This window comes from Bidens hawaiensis, unplaced genomic scaffold, assembly GCF_021521415.1.
Source record: "Bidens hawaiensis isolate Kalapana, Puna unplaced genomic scaffold, B.hawaiensis_p1.1 tig00004931_1, whole genome shotgun sequence".
Classification (NCBI taxonomy): domain Eukaryota; kingdom Viridiplantae; phylum Streptophyta; class Magnoliopsida; order Asterales; family Asteraceae; genus Bidens; species Bidens hawaiensis.
The window spans coordinates 77,816-93,692 of record NW_027491311.1 but is presented as its reverse complement, the minus strand read 5'-3'; the positions used below and the strand labels follow the sequence as shown (position 1 = coordinate 93,692).

Below are 15,877 nucleotides of genomic sequence, written 5' to 3'. Positions count from 1 at the left end.
GGGTAAGATGTAGATAGCCTTACCTCTACCCCGTAGGAATAGAGAGGCTGCTTCCAGTGAGACCCCCGGCTCGATAGTAGTTTTGCGTCAAGCCTTGGACATACGGCACATAACACCCAACCATCGGCACACCGGTAGATTGGTGCATGTACTTTGTCTTTCGGCTATCAACTCCACCACATGATGCCAGATTAACCTTCCGTCACTTTTAACGTTATTTTCACAAGATTAGTTAAATAATGTCAAAATTAGTGCAATTTCACTTTTGCCCACCCGAGGGTTCACACATATATACATTATATGCACGAACCGCAAACAGGGTGTTCTCTCTCTCTCTCTCTAATTCTATTAGTTAACCAAAAGGATCAAAAGGATAGAAGTCTCTTGTCATTAAAATTCATTAAATCTCTCTTTTGTTATTTGACTTCCTGAAAAAAGAGAGAAAATGGGAAGAGGGAAGATAGAGTTCAAAAGGATAGAGAACACAAGTAACAGGCAAGTTACTTACTCCAAAATTAAGAACGGATCGAATCATCAAGAAAGCCAAAGAGATTACTGTTCTCTGCGATGCAATGTCTCTCTTGTTATATCTTGATGTTCTGGCAAGATGTATGAGTACTGTAGCCTAGAAACCAAGTATACATACATCTCCGGAATTTAAAATATAATTTTCTCTTTTGTTTTCGGGTCTTCTGTATTTTGACATTATGGTTTGACTTATTTTCTGTGAAATGTTGCTAACTTGTTTCTTTTCTAGATTTTGAATGATAATTGGTAGCTTGATTGACATGCTGGATAGATATCAAAGACTTTCAGGAAACAAGTTGTGGGATGCAAAACACGAAGTAAGGTTTCACTCTTTAGTCTCTACTTTTATCCTAGAAAGATTTAGTTGGTTATTTAGGGGATTTCTAATAGTGGGTTGTGACATGTTATCTTTGTTTGCTAATAAGATGTCAAGTAACTTGATTTATGAACTCTATTGCCAGATCTACATATAGGATAGGATCCATCAATAAGACTATATGAGATGTTACATCCATGAACAGATTGGAAGTAACTAGTCTTCTCTCACTACCCTTTACTTGCAACAACCTAAGATCCCTAGTGTCTTATGCTTGATTTGAATGGGAGTTGCACCTCTGACATGTAGGTTAATTTAATATTCTTCTTTGTTTTATAATTAGTTTTCTGATTGATGATTGATGTCTTCCCTTGATTATCTTTCCACACAGAATTTGCAGAATGAAATTGACAGAATCAAGAAAGAAAACGAGAGCATGTAATATGAGCTTAGGTACACCTCTCCCTCTCAAAATTAAGACTCTTTTGTTGGTGATAAATTTTTTGTTTCAGGCACTTGAAAGGAGAAGATACAACATCTTTATAGTATGAAGAACTAATTGGATATGAAGAAGCACTGGAAAATGGACTTACCAACATCCGCGAAAGAAAGGTTTGCTTATTTGGAGCCTTTTATAAACCAATATTACACACTCTCTAAGGTTGTTTATATATTTGATGTCTTGAACAGGATGACATCCCCAAAATCATGAGGAAACGTGTAAGTTAATTAAAAAATACATAGAGCATTTGTAGTTTGAATTGTTATCTGTAAAATAGCTACTTATTTGTGAATATGCTGGATTTGTGTGTGAATTAGGAACAAGTTCCAGAGGAGGAGAATAGGCACCTCATGTATTTGGTGGTAAGTTTCTTATACATCTTACAAGAACTCTATTATATATGGTATCTTATTTCTGGCACATATATGTATGTATGTGTGTATATGCAGCAACAAAATGAAATGGCACCAATGGGAGATTACCAAGCTGATGTGAAGAATAATCTTGAATTATTATCAATAAAGTTGAAGGTTTGCTTTGTAAGTTTATTTTCATATGGATTATTCTAGAATAAGTCTGCCTTGTTTCCCAAGTTAGGTTTGGCTTGGAGAGCAAGTTTAGTAGGTCTATAAATAGGGTCTAGATTATTAGTGATGTGTTGTAAAACACACGTATTTTCCGCACGTTTTATCTACGTATTATATTATATTTTATATGTTTTAACTCGTTTTAGATAGGTTTTACATACATTTATTAATCTTGTAGGTTTTGGGTGAAAGAAAGAAGAAAACCGGGACTTTTCGAGCATTCTACGAGCCTTTTACGCATACAAGTTCAAGACAAAGCTCAAGGCCCGACCCGTATGCATCATGGAGGCCCAAGACCATATTATATTATAACATAAAAAAAGTTAAAAAACCCTAAGCTGCTACAGGAGTTCCGATCGGCAGGTGGACAGCAAGGAAGAAAAGAGAAAAAAGTTTTGTGGAGCTAGGGTTTGGACTTGTGGCGGCTAGGGAATGAAGAACAAGCAAGAACAAGCCTCGGTGATCGTTTACCGTCAGTTTACAGCAGCCTGGAACATCCATATCCTTCCATCTATTACATTGTTCATCATACTTTATTATCTTGATCAATTGTTAATTTGTTTTGCAATTGTGTTAGAGATTGAAGTGTTTATGACTGTTATTGATCGTTTAATGATTATTATGATGATTGGTATGAGTTTAATGATGCTTTTATTTAATGTTCATGGCTGTCCAAATATGAACATAGGCTAATCTTGATAGTTCTACCTAGGAATGATGATTGTTGTTAGTGTTTGATGAGCTTGTTGGATTGTTTGATTGATAGAGTTGAATTGCTATTGTAAAGTTTGATTTAGACATGAAATAGGTTGTGTTTAAGGGCTGGAAATTTTGATGATTCATTGCATAAACCTCGTGTGTTGATTGATTAGTTTTGTATTGATTGATCGGTGCATTGTTTGATTCTAGACTTTGTGCTTAGGGTTTGTTTGCGGTAGGAGCAACTGTAGGTTTTGTTGCGTGATTATTTGGATTAAGTACAGCGGTTAAACACCTTCTTTGAGACCGAGAGGTGATAGGAAGTTAGGGTTGTCTCATTGCCTTTGCATGCTAGAATAAGGATTGCGCGAGAGCGAGTTCGTTTCTTGTCAGGTTTAGGTTTTTTGAGCAACTAGTTGATCTATTTTAGTTTAAGTTGAATTGTTCCTCTATCCTTGGTTGTGTAGTATTCATTGCCATTAGGGTCGAGTGTTGGTGAGACCGAGAGGTGATCCTTCATTAGAACACGTTAGCAATTGTTTCCCGGTTTGGTCGTTTTAGCCGATTTTGAGTAGTTAGGGTTTGTTGTGTGAGACCGAGAGGTAATTCAGTGAGCCCGAGCGCTCCTTAGTCGTGACATCTTTAGGGACCGGTGTCTATATATCATTCAATCCATTTGCTTGTTAGGCCTACAATTTGATTCAGACCTAGGTAGACGTTTTTCTCCATTCCTATGTTAACACAGTTAATTTTCCGTTAAGTTTTCTATTTTTGGTAAGTTTTATCAGTTAGTCTAGTTAGTTCAGTTAAGTATTTAAAAATCAAAAATCAATATAATTATTATTCTAAGGTAGGTCTTTTCTAGGGTTAGTGATCTTTAGCGTTCTGACGTGTCCACCTGTTCGATACTCGGAATTCCTAAGTCTATACTACTTGCGATCGGTACACTTGCCAGTTGTGTGTGGTTTTAGGATTTTCGTTTTAATATTAAAGCTTAGTTGTGAGGGTCATTATTATAGGGTTATTAGACACACATCAAGTTATTGGCGCCGTTGCCGGGGACACGGTTTTAGGCGTTTAGAGAGCGACTCGAGTTAGGACTTACCTTTTGTGCTACTTGTAATTATTTTTGTTTTATTTTACTTATTTGTTAGAATAGTTTAGATAATCTTATTTCTAATTATAGTTTTTATGCGACAGACTCGATCTTGTGGACCACCCGACACTGAAGCATTCCCCGAGCCAGAGAGAGAGTTTCGTGAGAGACATCGTCCCGTTTCTCCCTCGTCCACTTCTTCATCCGTTGACCCCGACGATAGGGATAGGATCATGGGCGACATTCCACCTAGGAGGACAGTTGCGGACCGGGCCCGACCGGCCAATGCTGGCGCGAGATCCAGCATCGCCCCACCCGCCATTGGAGTTGCGACGAACTTGCAGATCCCGTCGAACATTCTGAATACCATTTCACATTCTGCTCAGTTTCACGGGTTGCTTCATGAGAACCCGCACTCTCATCTCACCCGCATCGTGCGTATCTGCGACACTTTCCATCTTGCGGGCGTTTCCGAAGACGCGTTAAGCTCCGCGTCTTTCCGTTTTCACTCGATGATCAAGCGAGTCTGTGGCTCGAGTCCCTCCCACAGGGCTCTATAGCTACTTGGGCTGCCATGCAGACCCAATTTCTTGAAAAATACGATCCTTCGGCTAAGGCCGCTCGTTTGCGTAACCAGATACATTCTTTCCAGATGGAGGACACAGAGAGTTTTTACGAGACCTGGGAGCGGTTCAAGAATCTATTAGCATTGTGCCTCAACCACGGCTTGCAAGATTGGGCGGTCGTCGAAAAGTTCTACAATGGAGTGACGTACGCGACATAGAGTATGCTCGACACGGCGGCGGGAGGAAATCTGTTGACAACCAAAGACCCCGATTAGTGTATCGCTTTATTCAATGGGTTAGCTATGAGTGGGTACCAGAGACCACCCACCAGAGGAGGTAAGACCGTCGATTCTATCTCACAAGGCATGCATTCGGTGGACACCACCACCGCACTGACGGCACAGGTCGAGGCGTTGGCGAAGATGGTGAAGGATATGCAAACGAAGAGCAAGTTGTGTGAGATCCGCAGAGGGGGGCATGATAGCGTTCAGTGCCCAGTTAGTTCCCAAGAGGAGGCCGTAGACTTCGTAGGAAATCCAAACCAAAATCCAAATTCTTTTAATTCTTATAATTCGGGATGGAGAGGCAATCAGAACTCCAACTGGAGGAGCGACGTCCAGTCCGGTTTTCAGCAACGCCAGAGTTTATTTCAGGATGCAGGTGAGGGAGCGAGCAGTGGGAGAAGAAGCCCACATTGGAGGAGATGATGGCGCAACAAACACAGATGCTGTCACAGCTTATGTCACGGGAGGATTCCCGACACAAGGAGACGCAAGAGAAGTTTCGCGAGCACGAGCAGGTCATGAGGAATCAGGGAGCATCAATTCAGAGTCTCGAGCGGCAGATGGGAGAGATAGCGAGTAGGTTGAACGAGAGGCCGCATGGTTCACTACCAAGTAACACCGAGCATAACCCAAAGGGATTCGCTAAAGCTGTGACAACGAGGAGCGGTTCACGGGCACGAGAGGAGCCCGGGATTCAGCAGAGAGGAGTCGTCGAGGAGCCTGCAGTAGTTGTAGAGGAGCAAGTGGATGAGGAGATGCAGATGGAGTCTCCACCGGCCCAGGTGCATCAGAGAAGCAGCCCAGGGAGTTCAGCACAGGCCGAGAGACAGCAGCTACCGAGCGAGCCGCCGAGAGTCTACAAGCCCAGAGTACCATACCCCGGAAGACTCCGCCGAGACAGAGATGAGGAGCAGAGTTCCAAAATTCTTGATCTTTTGAAGCAGCTTCACCTTAACATCCCATTCCTTGAGGCACTAACTCAGATGCCTAAACACGCGAAGTTCCTCAATGATATCCTTTCGAATAAGGAGAAGCTTACTGAGGTCGCTTCCATCCCATTGAGTGCTAGCTGTTCTGCTGTCTTACAACGGAAATTACCAGAAAAGATGGCCGATCCAGGGAGTTTCACGATTCCCTGCATCTTGAGTGATGATACGGTTATTCATGCGCTGGCCGATCTCGGCGCCAGCATTAATCTCATGCTGTATTCTGTGTATCGCAAGCTGGGTCTAGGCGAACCGAGGCCTACCAGGATGAGTGTCCAGCTTGCTGATCGTTATGTGAAATACCCTCGAGGGGTGGTCGAGAACATGCTGGTTCGTGTCGACAAGTTCATCTTCCCGGTGGACTTTGTCATTCTGGACATGAACGACGATGATAGCGTACCACTAATTTTAGGCCGACCATTCCTTGCCACTGCACAGGCGTTGATCGACGTCTGCGAGGGTAAGTTGATTTTGAGAGTTGCGGATGAGAACATCACCTTTGACGTTCGACAGTCACTGAAACACCTCAAGTCTGCTGATGACTCCCTGTATTTTATTGATACCATCATGGAGCATGTTGGTGAGTTTTTCAGCGAGATCTGTGGAGGATCTTCCTCCAACACTCAGATTCTCGATAGGGACATTCCGGAGATTGAGATGGTTGCCATGACCGACCAGTCAACGGAAGATGACGCCGAGTCACATCACCCTGAGTTTGAAGTGTCTGCTGAGATCGTACGTGACGATCCGATGGACTGACCTTTTGTCGAGAGCCCCCCTCATTCCTTAGAGCTTAAGGAGTTACCTGCCCATCTGGAGTACGCGTTTTTGGATGAAGAGAGGAAGTTGCCGGTTATTGTCGCATCTGCTTTGACGGAGGTCGAGAGAGAAAGATTGTTGAGGGTGCTTCGAGAGCACAAGGAGGCTATTGCATGGAAGATTATCGACATCAAGGGTATCAACCCTTCGTTTTGCATGCATAAAATCCTCATGGAGGATAATTATAGGACTGTCGTTCAGCCGCAGCGGCGGCTTTATCCGAAGATGCAGGAGGTCGTGAAGAAGGAGATCATCAAACTCCTTGATGTGGGGATCATTGTCCCCATTTCTGATAGTTCGTGGGTTAGTCCAGTCCAAGTGGTTCCCAAAAAGGGTGGCATAACTGTCGTCACCAATGAGAGGAACGAGCTGATTCCCACTAGGACTGTGACCGGTTGGAGAGTCTGCATCAATTACCGCAGACTGAATGATGCCACGAGGAAAGACCACTTTCCTCTACCTTTCATTGATCAGATGTTGGAGCGTTTGGCAGGTCAGCAGTACTACTGCTTCTTAGATGGTTTCTCCAGGTACTTTCAGATTCCTATTGCTCCCGATGACCAGAAGAAAACCACGTTTACCTGCCCATACGGTACGTTTGCCTATCGACGTACGCCGTTCGGACTGTGTAACGCTCCAGCCACATTTAAGAGGTGCATGGTGGCTATATTTCATGACATGATCGAGGACTCTATGGAGGTGTTCATGGACAAATTTTCTGTGTTGGGGAGTTCTTTCGATCAGTGTCTCTCTAACCTCGAGAGGATGTTGGCCCGATGCGTTGACACCAACCTAGTTCTTAACTGGGAGAAGTGTCATTTCATGGTACGCGAGGCCATCGTTTTGGGGCATCGTATTTTGAATGCGGGGATAGAGGTCGACCGAGCGAAGGTCGATACCATCTCTAATCTTCCCCCGCCCACTTCCGTGAGATCCATCTGGAGTTTTCTGGGTCATGCTGGGTTCTATCGCCGGTTCATTAAAGACTTTTCTAAGATTGCGAGACCCATGACCAAACTCTTGGAGAAGGATGCCCCATTCGTGTTTTCTGAGCAGTGTATTGAGGTGTTTGATCTTTTAAAAGACAAACTCGTTAATGCCCCGATCATGATTAATCCCGACTGGTCGCTTCCCTTTGAGTTGATGTGTGATGCGAGCGACTTCGCAGTCGGAGCGGTTCTTGGACAGCGGAAGGATAAACACTTCCATCCGATTTACTATGCTAGCCGGACCCTGAATGGTGCACAGGAGAGTTACACCACCACCGAGAAAGAGCTTTTAGCTGTGGTGTTTGCATTCGACAAATTCAGGTCCTATCTTGTTCTGTCCAAGACGATTGTGTACACGGATCATTCTGCCATTCGTTATCTCTTTAGCAAACAGGATGCTAAACCACGCCTTATCTGATGGATCCTGTTGCTTCAAGAGTTTGATATTGAAATCCGTGATAAGAAGGGGGCCGAGAATGTGGCGGCCGATCATCTTTCGCGTCTTGAGGGAGCTGAGTTAGGAGAGCCGGGGGTCAGGATTAATGACCACTTTCCGACAGAGAGTCTTATGTTTGTTTCGGCTCAGGATGAGGGTTTCCCATGGTTCGTCGACTTTGCGAACTATCTTGCTGACGGGTACTACCCGAAGATGTCTTACCAGCAAAAAAAAAGAAATTCTTTGCTGATGTCAAGTTTTACCTGTGGGACGACCCGTATCTTTTTCGTACAGGTGCTGACCAGTTGATCAGTAGGTGTGTTGACGTTAAGGAGGGATGGCAGATTCTGAGCCATTGCCATGTTGGACCGACAGGAGGTCACCACGGTGCGAGTTTGACGATAAAGAAGGTGTTTGATTGTGGATTTTATTGGCCTTCGATTTTTAAGGATGCGCACGCGTTTGTAAAGAGTTGTGATCGTTGCCAGCGTGTTGGCAATATCTCGTCGCGAAATGAAATGCCCTAGAATGCTATTCAGGTTTGTGAGGTTTTCGATGTGTGGGGCATTGATTTCATGGGACCGTTTCCATCTTCGCGTGGGAACAAGTATATACTCGTGGCGGTTGATTATGTCTCGAAATGGGTTGAGGCCAAGGCCTTACCCACTAATGATGCCCGAGTTGTACTACGTTTTCTCAAGAGCCTTTTTGCTCGCTTTGGTGTCCCGAAGGCATTGATCAGTGATAGAGGAACTCACTTCTGCAATGCGCAGATGGAGAAGGCGTTGCGTCGCTATGGGGTCACCCATCGGCTTGCAACCGCCTACCACCCACAGACTAGTGGGCAGGTAGAAGTGAGTAACTGGGGGATCAAACGTATTCTTGAGGAAACGGTTGGTTCGAATCGTCGGGATTGGTCCGACAAGCTGGATGACGCGTTGTGGGCCTTCCGTACAGCCTACAAGACTCCGACCGGTTCCACACCGTTTCGGATGATTTATGGGAAGGCCTGCCACCTGCCTGTTGAGTTAGAGCACCATGCTTCTTGGGCCCTACAGAGGGTCAACTTCGATATGTCTGCCGCAGAGAGCACTCGTTTCCACCAGTTGCACGAGTTAGAGAAGCTGAGAGATCACGCTTACGCGCAGTCATTTAGGTATAAGGATCGGACGAAGGAACTACACGATAGGAAGTTGAAGGGTAGCAAGCAGTTCAAGTGTGGGGATTTGGTTTTATTGTATAACTCCCGGTTGAGGTTATTCCCGGGAAAGTTGAGATCCCGATGGTCGGGACCGTTCACGGTCACTGAGGTCTTCCCGTACGGCACTGTTGAAATAGAGGATAAAGGTGGGAAGTTTAAGGTGAACGGTCATAGACTGAAGCACTACATTGGCGACCCGGTGACTGACCAGACGGTCGAGGTATTCTACCTTGACACGCTCTCTGAAACTTAGACGCGATGGATGCACACTCGGGAGACTGCCCGAGTTGTAGAGTTTGTATTTATGTATTTGTGTGATGCTATTTGTTTTCTTTGTTTTTTTTCTATTTCAGGTTGTTCCAAGATGAAACCGCTCATACTCAATCTCCATTCGAGTCGGTTGATTTAAGGAGTATCCTATATATATATATATATATATATATATATATATATATATATATATATATATATATATATATATATATAAAACAAAAACACAAAAATATGTTTATTTGTTTATGTTTTTGTTTTCCGTGTTGTACGCCGCTACATGCGAGCGATTTTGAGTTTTGCAGGTTATATTAGGCACATGGTAGCTATGGTGGCATTGTGGAACAGGTTCTCCCAAGGTTGCGGCCGCGAATGAAATGCTATACGGTCGTTTGGATACTACTAAGCTGTTGAAGATTCTACACACAAACCAGGGGAGTAACCCGTTCTTTGTTTTAGTCTTGTATACTTTATTTTTATTTTCTGTTTTATTTTTATTTTATTTTATTTCTTTTCCTTATACTCATCGAAGACGATTTCGTTCTAAGTGTGGGGATGGGGTTTACTTTACTTAGTTGTAGAAAAAAAATTTAAAAAAATAAAAAATAAAATCAAATAAATAAATAAATAAAATATATATATATATATATATATATATATATATATATATATATAAAAATTTGAAAAATTTAAAAAAATAGTCCCTTGAAATTTGTTTTCTCTACGTTAAACAAGAGATGATATTATTACCGAGTAGTGGTTATTTTATAAATTCTTGGTGGTTTCAAAAATATATATATAATAAATAAGAACAATGCCCATTAGACCCGCACGTAATGTATGGTAACCGAACGGTTTAGACTCAGTAATCGTGTGTCGGTAGGCTCAGCCTTTAAGAATGAAAGGGCGGTTTGGTTGTTGACCTAATTGAACCTCTTAAATGGCCTGACTTTAGTGGGAAACATCTTAGGGGTTTTGTTTGTTTAACTAAGCTCGTGACAGGACTAGAATGAAAAACCGGGTCATACTCAAGCCTCGAGTCACATGATCGTCTATATATATTAGTTGTTTTATCTTTTGTATTTGTTTCTGTTCATGCAAAAGCCATGTAATATGAGTATAAAAAATTGCAAAAAGCCAAAAGGCAGAAAAAGAAATAAAAGAAAGAATGCATTTGTAATTGCGTGCACTTGAAAGAGAGCTAGAGTTTATAGTTTGTATATGAGTCGAAATGTTTAATCATGTGGCAATAGGTTTAAGTCAAGTTGGGGTGGCTCGGCCCGGTAAAACCAAAATGGAATTGGTGAAATGGCAGCAAGGCTTTTAGGTGTGGGTTCCACTTAGTCATACAAATTAATAGAATCGTCACACCTTATTGGCCTCGGTAAGTATTAGGGGCATGGGTTTAAAGTGGACAGCAATACCGGCAATCGACCTGATCTAGCTTATTAGGTGAAAGTTGGAAGGGGTAACGGGTCACTTTTTCTAATACTTTAAAAAGAAGAAAAAAATTAATATATTAATAATAATAATAAATATATAAAACCAAGATTTGTCGGTTAAAACTCGGATATGATCCTGTGTAGTATTCTTTTTCAGGGACGAAAAAGTCTTAAGTGTGGGGATATTTGATGTGTTGTAAAACACACGTATTTTCCGCACGTTTTATCTACGTATTATATTATATTTTATATGTTTTAACTCGTTTTAGATAGGTTTTACATACATTTATTAATCTTGTAGGTTTTGGGTGAAAGAAAGAAGAAAACCGGGACTTTTCGAGCATTCTACGAGCCTTTTACGCATACAAGTTCAAGACAAATCTCAAGGCCCGACCCGTATGCATCATGGAGGCCCAAGACCATATTATATTATAACATAAAAAAAAAAAAAAAACCCTAAGCTGCTACAGGAGTTCCGATCGGCAGGTGGACAGCAAGGAAGAAAAGAGAAAAAAGTTTTGTGGAGCTAGGGTTTGGACTTGTGGCGGCTAGGGAAGGAAGAACAAGCAAGAATAAGCCTCGGTGATCGTTTACCGTCAGTTTACAGCAGCCTGGAACATCCATATCCTTCCATCTATTACATTGTTCATCATACTTTATTTTCTTGATCAATTGTTAATTTGTTTTGCAATTGTGTTAGAGATTGAAGTGTTTATGACTGTTATTGATCGTTTAATGATTATTACGATGATTGGTAAGAGTTTAATGATGCTTTTATTTAATGTTCATGGCTGTCCAAATATGAACATAGGCTAATCTTGTTAGTTCTACCTAGGAATGATGATTGTTGTTAGTGTTTGATGAGCTTGTTGGATTGTTTGATTGATAGAGTTGAATTGCTATTGTAAAGTTTGATTTAGACATGAAATAGGTTGTATTTAAGGGCTGGAAATTTTGATTATTCATTGCATAAACCTCGTGTGTTGATTGATTAGTTTTGTATTGATTGATCGGTGCATTGTTTGATTCTAGACTTTGTGTTTAGGGTTTGTTTGCGGTAGGAACAACCGTAGGGTTTTGTTGCGTGATTATTTGGATTAAGTACAGCGGTTAAACACCTTCTTTGAGACCGAGAGGTGATAGGAAGTTAGGGTTGTCTCATTGCCTTTGCATGCTAGAATAAGGATTGCGCGAGAGCGAGTTCGTTTCTTGTCATGTTTAGGTGTTTTGAGCAACTAGTTGATATATTTTAGTTTAAGTTGAATTGTTCCTCTATCCTTGGTTGTGTAGTATTCATTGACATTAGGGTCGAGTGTTGGTGAGACCGAGAGATGATCCTTCATTTGAACATGTTAGCAATTGTTTCCCGGTTTGGTCGTTTTAGCCGATTTTGAGTAGTTAGGGTTTGTTGTGTGAGACCGAGAGGTAATCCAGTGAGCCCGAGCGATCCTTAGTCGTGTCATCTTTAGGGACCGGTGTCTATATATCATTCAATCCATTAGCTTGTTAGGCCTAAAATTTGATTCAGACCTAGGTAGACGTTTTTCTCCATTCCTAAGTTAACACAGTTAATTTTCCGTTAAGTTTTCTATTTTTGGTAAGTTTTATCAGTTAGTCTAGTTAGTTCAGTTAAGTATTTAAAATCAAAAATCAATATAATTATTATTCTTAGGTAGGTCTTTTCTAGGGTTAGTGATCTTTAGCGTTCTAACGTGTCCACGTGTTCGATACTCGGACTTCCTAAGTCTATACTACTTGCGATCGGTACACTTGCCAGTTGTGTGTGGTTTTAGGATTTTCATTTTAATATTAAAGCTTAATTGTGAGGGTCATTATTATAGGGTTATTAGAAGTCTTTTCTCCATGTAAGTTTGTTATGTTCGTGAAGTTCGTTTCATAAGTTTGTTTGGTTATATGAAAAGAGTCGAGGGTTCTCACCCCAAATATCTTATGTTCGTTTGTTTGTTTGTGTGTTCTGATACCAATTGTTTGTATTGGTCAAGAACGAGTTGATGAGAAGAATCGAGTTAAGAAAGTAAAAATAGGAAAGAAACGATGATGATTGGAGGACTTCCAGTATTGACGAAATCGAACTACAAAGTATGGTCAACCAAGATGGAAAGATTTTTTAAAGACTATGGCTTTTGGGATGCTGTTGAACCTACAGTCGGTGTACTTGTGGATGAAAGGAAGATGTACACAGTGTTGGGGTTCATATGTCAAACCCTACCGGAAGACATCTTGGTACAAGTTGGCATACTCATGAATGCTAAGGAAGTATGGCGTACTTTGAAGATTCGATTTCTTGGAGTGGATTATGTACGAAAGGTAGAAGATGAAATAGCAGCTCAAGAAGTCGCTGAAAAGGAAAGATTGTGTGAGATCGCTGACAAACAAAAGTTAGATGTGATTGTTCAAGAAGAACAAGCACGTAAGAAGGAAGCTCGGGAAACTATTGAGAAAGAAGAAGTTTTGCAAGCTGTTTTAGAAAGTGAAGAAAAGGAAAGATTGAATGAAGAAAAAGAAAGAATTTCTTCGAAAGAAGAAAAGAAGATAGTGAATCTTCAGGTATGTTTTTCTGACTCAAACAACCTTAAAGATGAGAAAGTTGTTAAGATAAGTGAGCGTAAACAAAGATCTGCTACTGATGATGATGATGATGATGAGAGAAAGCATATTATACTGAATGAAAGGAACGATGCAGCTAACAAGTCTGCAGATTTAGAATCATGCTTGAAAGTTAACAACCGAGCATTTGTTGACGAAAAGTTAGAACGGAATGAAAGGCTGAGAAGAATTGTCATAATGGAAGGCCTAACCGGGTCTGATAAAGAAGGAATGAATAGCCTATCTGCAAGTTTTGATGAGCAAAGAAAGAAAAGAAAAGTAAGAAAGAAGAATAAGATCAATGTGGATGGTTTGAACGATGAATGTTAAGAACTTGTTAAGCAGTTTTGTTACAAACAACTGAAAAGAAAGGGTAAAGAAGAACCAGTGATTAAAATTGAAGAGTTGAGAGCGTTATTGGGAATTCAAGACCTTGGTGGTACAACAAAAAAAAAAAGAAACAATTCAAGATTAAGGGGTGAATGAAGAATAATCTTGAATTATTATCAATAAAGTTGAGGGTTTGTTTTGTTTTTTTTTTATTTTAATATGGATTATTCAAGAATAAGTTTGCCTTGTTTCCCAAGTTAGGTTTGGCTTGAAGAGCAAGTTTAGTAGGTCTATAAATAGGGTCTAGATTATTAGTTCTATGTGTGTGAGTCAAGAAGTCTCTTCTCCATGTAAGTTTGCTATGTTCGTAAAGTTCATTTGATAAGTTTGTTTGGTTATATGAAAAGAGTCGAGGGTTGTCACCCCAAATATCTTGTGTTCGTTTGTTTGTTTGTGTGTTTGATCTGATTGTTTGATCCGTCTGGGCCAACATGATGAACCTTTTTCCTTCCATGTCCAACCGATGCAGCCTAACCTGCATGGGCGGATGTAGTCGTACCTTTTCTTGTATGCAAGTCTTGAACTCAATTAAGCTTTGCATTACTATGAGTTTGCAATACATTAAGTATGTAGCTATTCCTATTTTCTCTATTGTGTAAGCAGTGGTGTACTTCTAGGACTTCTTTGTTACTTCTCGCTTTGTGTTTAAAGATATTGATGACGGTCCACCTATTAAAATTGCTTTAAAATCGTTGCACCTGATGAATGTTATTGGTCCAGTTGGTACTTATATATACATAACAAAGTATGGATGTGTGCATATTTATAACTTCTTATTAACAATATATACAAAATAAGAATTATATCAACAATAGATGGGGAAGTTCTAATATACAAGTTATTTATTAACTATAGAGCATTTTGTTATTTGAAGTAGAAATTGTTGGATTTTTTATTATAACAAATAATCGGAGCATGTTGTATTATTCATCACTTGCAATGGAAACCAAAATCATAGAACATAAAATAAACGGAATCAAACTTTAAGCATAATACGATTATTCTTGTAACTGAAAACTAATTATCAGAAGTACCCTTGACTCAAGACTCTTGTAGTTGATTTCTTCCAACAACTTCCTATTTGATTTAATCTCAACATCCCCGCGATCATGACTTTCAAAATGCGTTACTGATATTTTAGGTGTAATATTTCTTATGGCTCGTTATCTCCCTTCTAGACAGAACAAAATCAATTTTTTTAACAACTTTCAATAAAAAGACAAACTAGCAAGACGTTATGGGCCTTATGGCAAAGAAAAGCAAACAAGCAACTTAAAAAGAAAAGTTACACCAATCTTTCCAGCTAAGGGATTTAAACAAAGTTCTATTTTTAATATAAAGGAACCTCAAACATTTAATATCTTCGATAACTTATAACTGTAATGGCCTTGCTTTCAAATATGATCTCAATGAACCAAGATGCCATCAATAAAATATCATGTAGAGCTTTTTCTTCTTCTTGCATAAAGGAGTTGTCTTGTGTATAACAAGAAGATCCCAAACTAAAAAGGCAAAAATTGGTGGAATGTGACTATAGGGCCTCGTTTTGTATTATAGTCTTTTGTATTATTTTGTAATATTCACAATGTATTTTATTTGCTTCTGGTTTCGTTTATGTATGTGGGCTCGAGGCCATGTACTTAGAGCCCATTAGGCCAACGTAACGAAGTGTGCATGGCATACCTTCAGTATATATAGTGACGGTATGCACATGCAAAACAACCTTTTTGTAATATCTTATCCATATTTTTCCACCAACTCTCTCTACTTCTTTTCTTTCTTTACCGGTACGGAAATAACCGAACACCAACAAGATCCGAGTTATCGGGTTTACTTGTGAGTGATTTCCCCTAGCTCACAAGGAGATTGATCCAAGAACATTGTTGTTTGATCCCGTATCTAGGACCTATAATTGGTATAAGAGCTTTCGGCTCTACTTGTTGAGGTTCTTGGGTCACAACCTTTGATTTTGGTCTTGTATGAGTGTTTGTGAAGTGTGCTTTTGTACAACAAAGAGTATTCAAGTGTCGTAAGTGGGTTTTGGGTTTACAAAATGTAGGTCCAAGAAACGGGATCAAACAACAATGTTTATGGATCAATCTCCTTAAGAGCTAGCAGAAATCACTCTTAGAAAGAAAGAGAGGTAGTGGGAGAGTTGG

The 15,877-nt window shown here is 40.4% G+C and overlaps 1 pseudogene; it reads left to right on the top strand.

Moving 5' to 3' along the window:
• Positions 1–445: 445 nt before the first annotated feature.
• Positions 446–14,211, top strand: LOC143628342 (floral homeotic protein PMADS 2-like; annotated as a pseudogene).
• Positions 14,212–15,877: the final 1,666 nt, after the last annotated feature.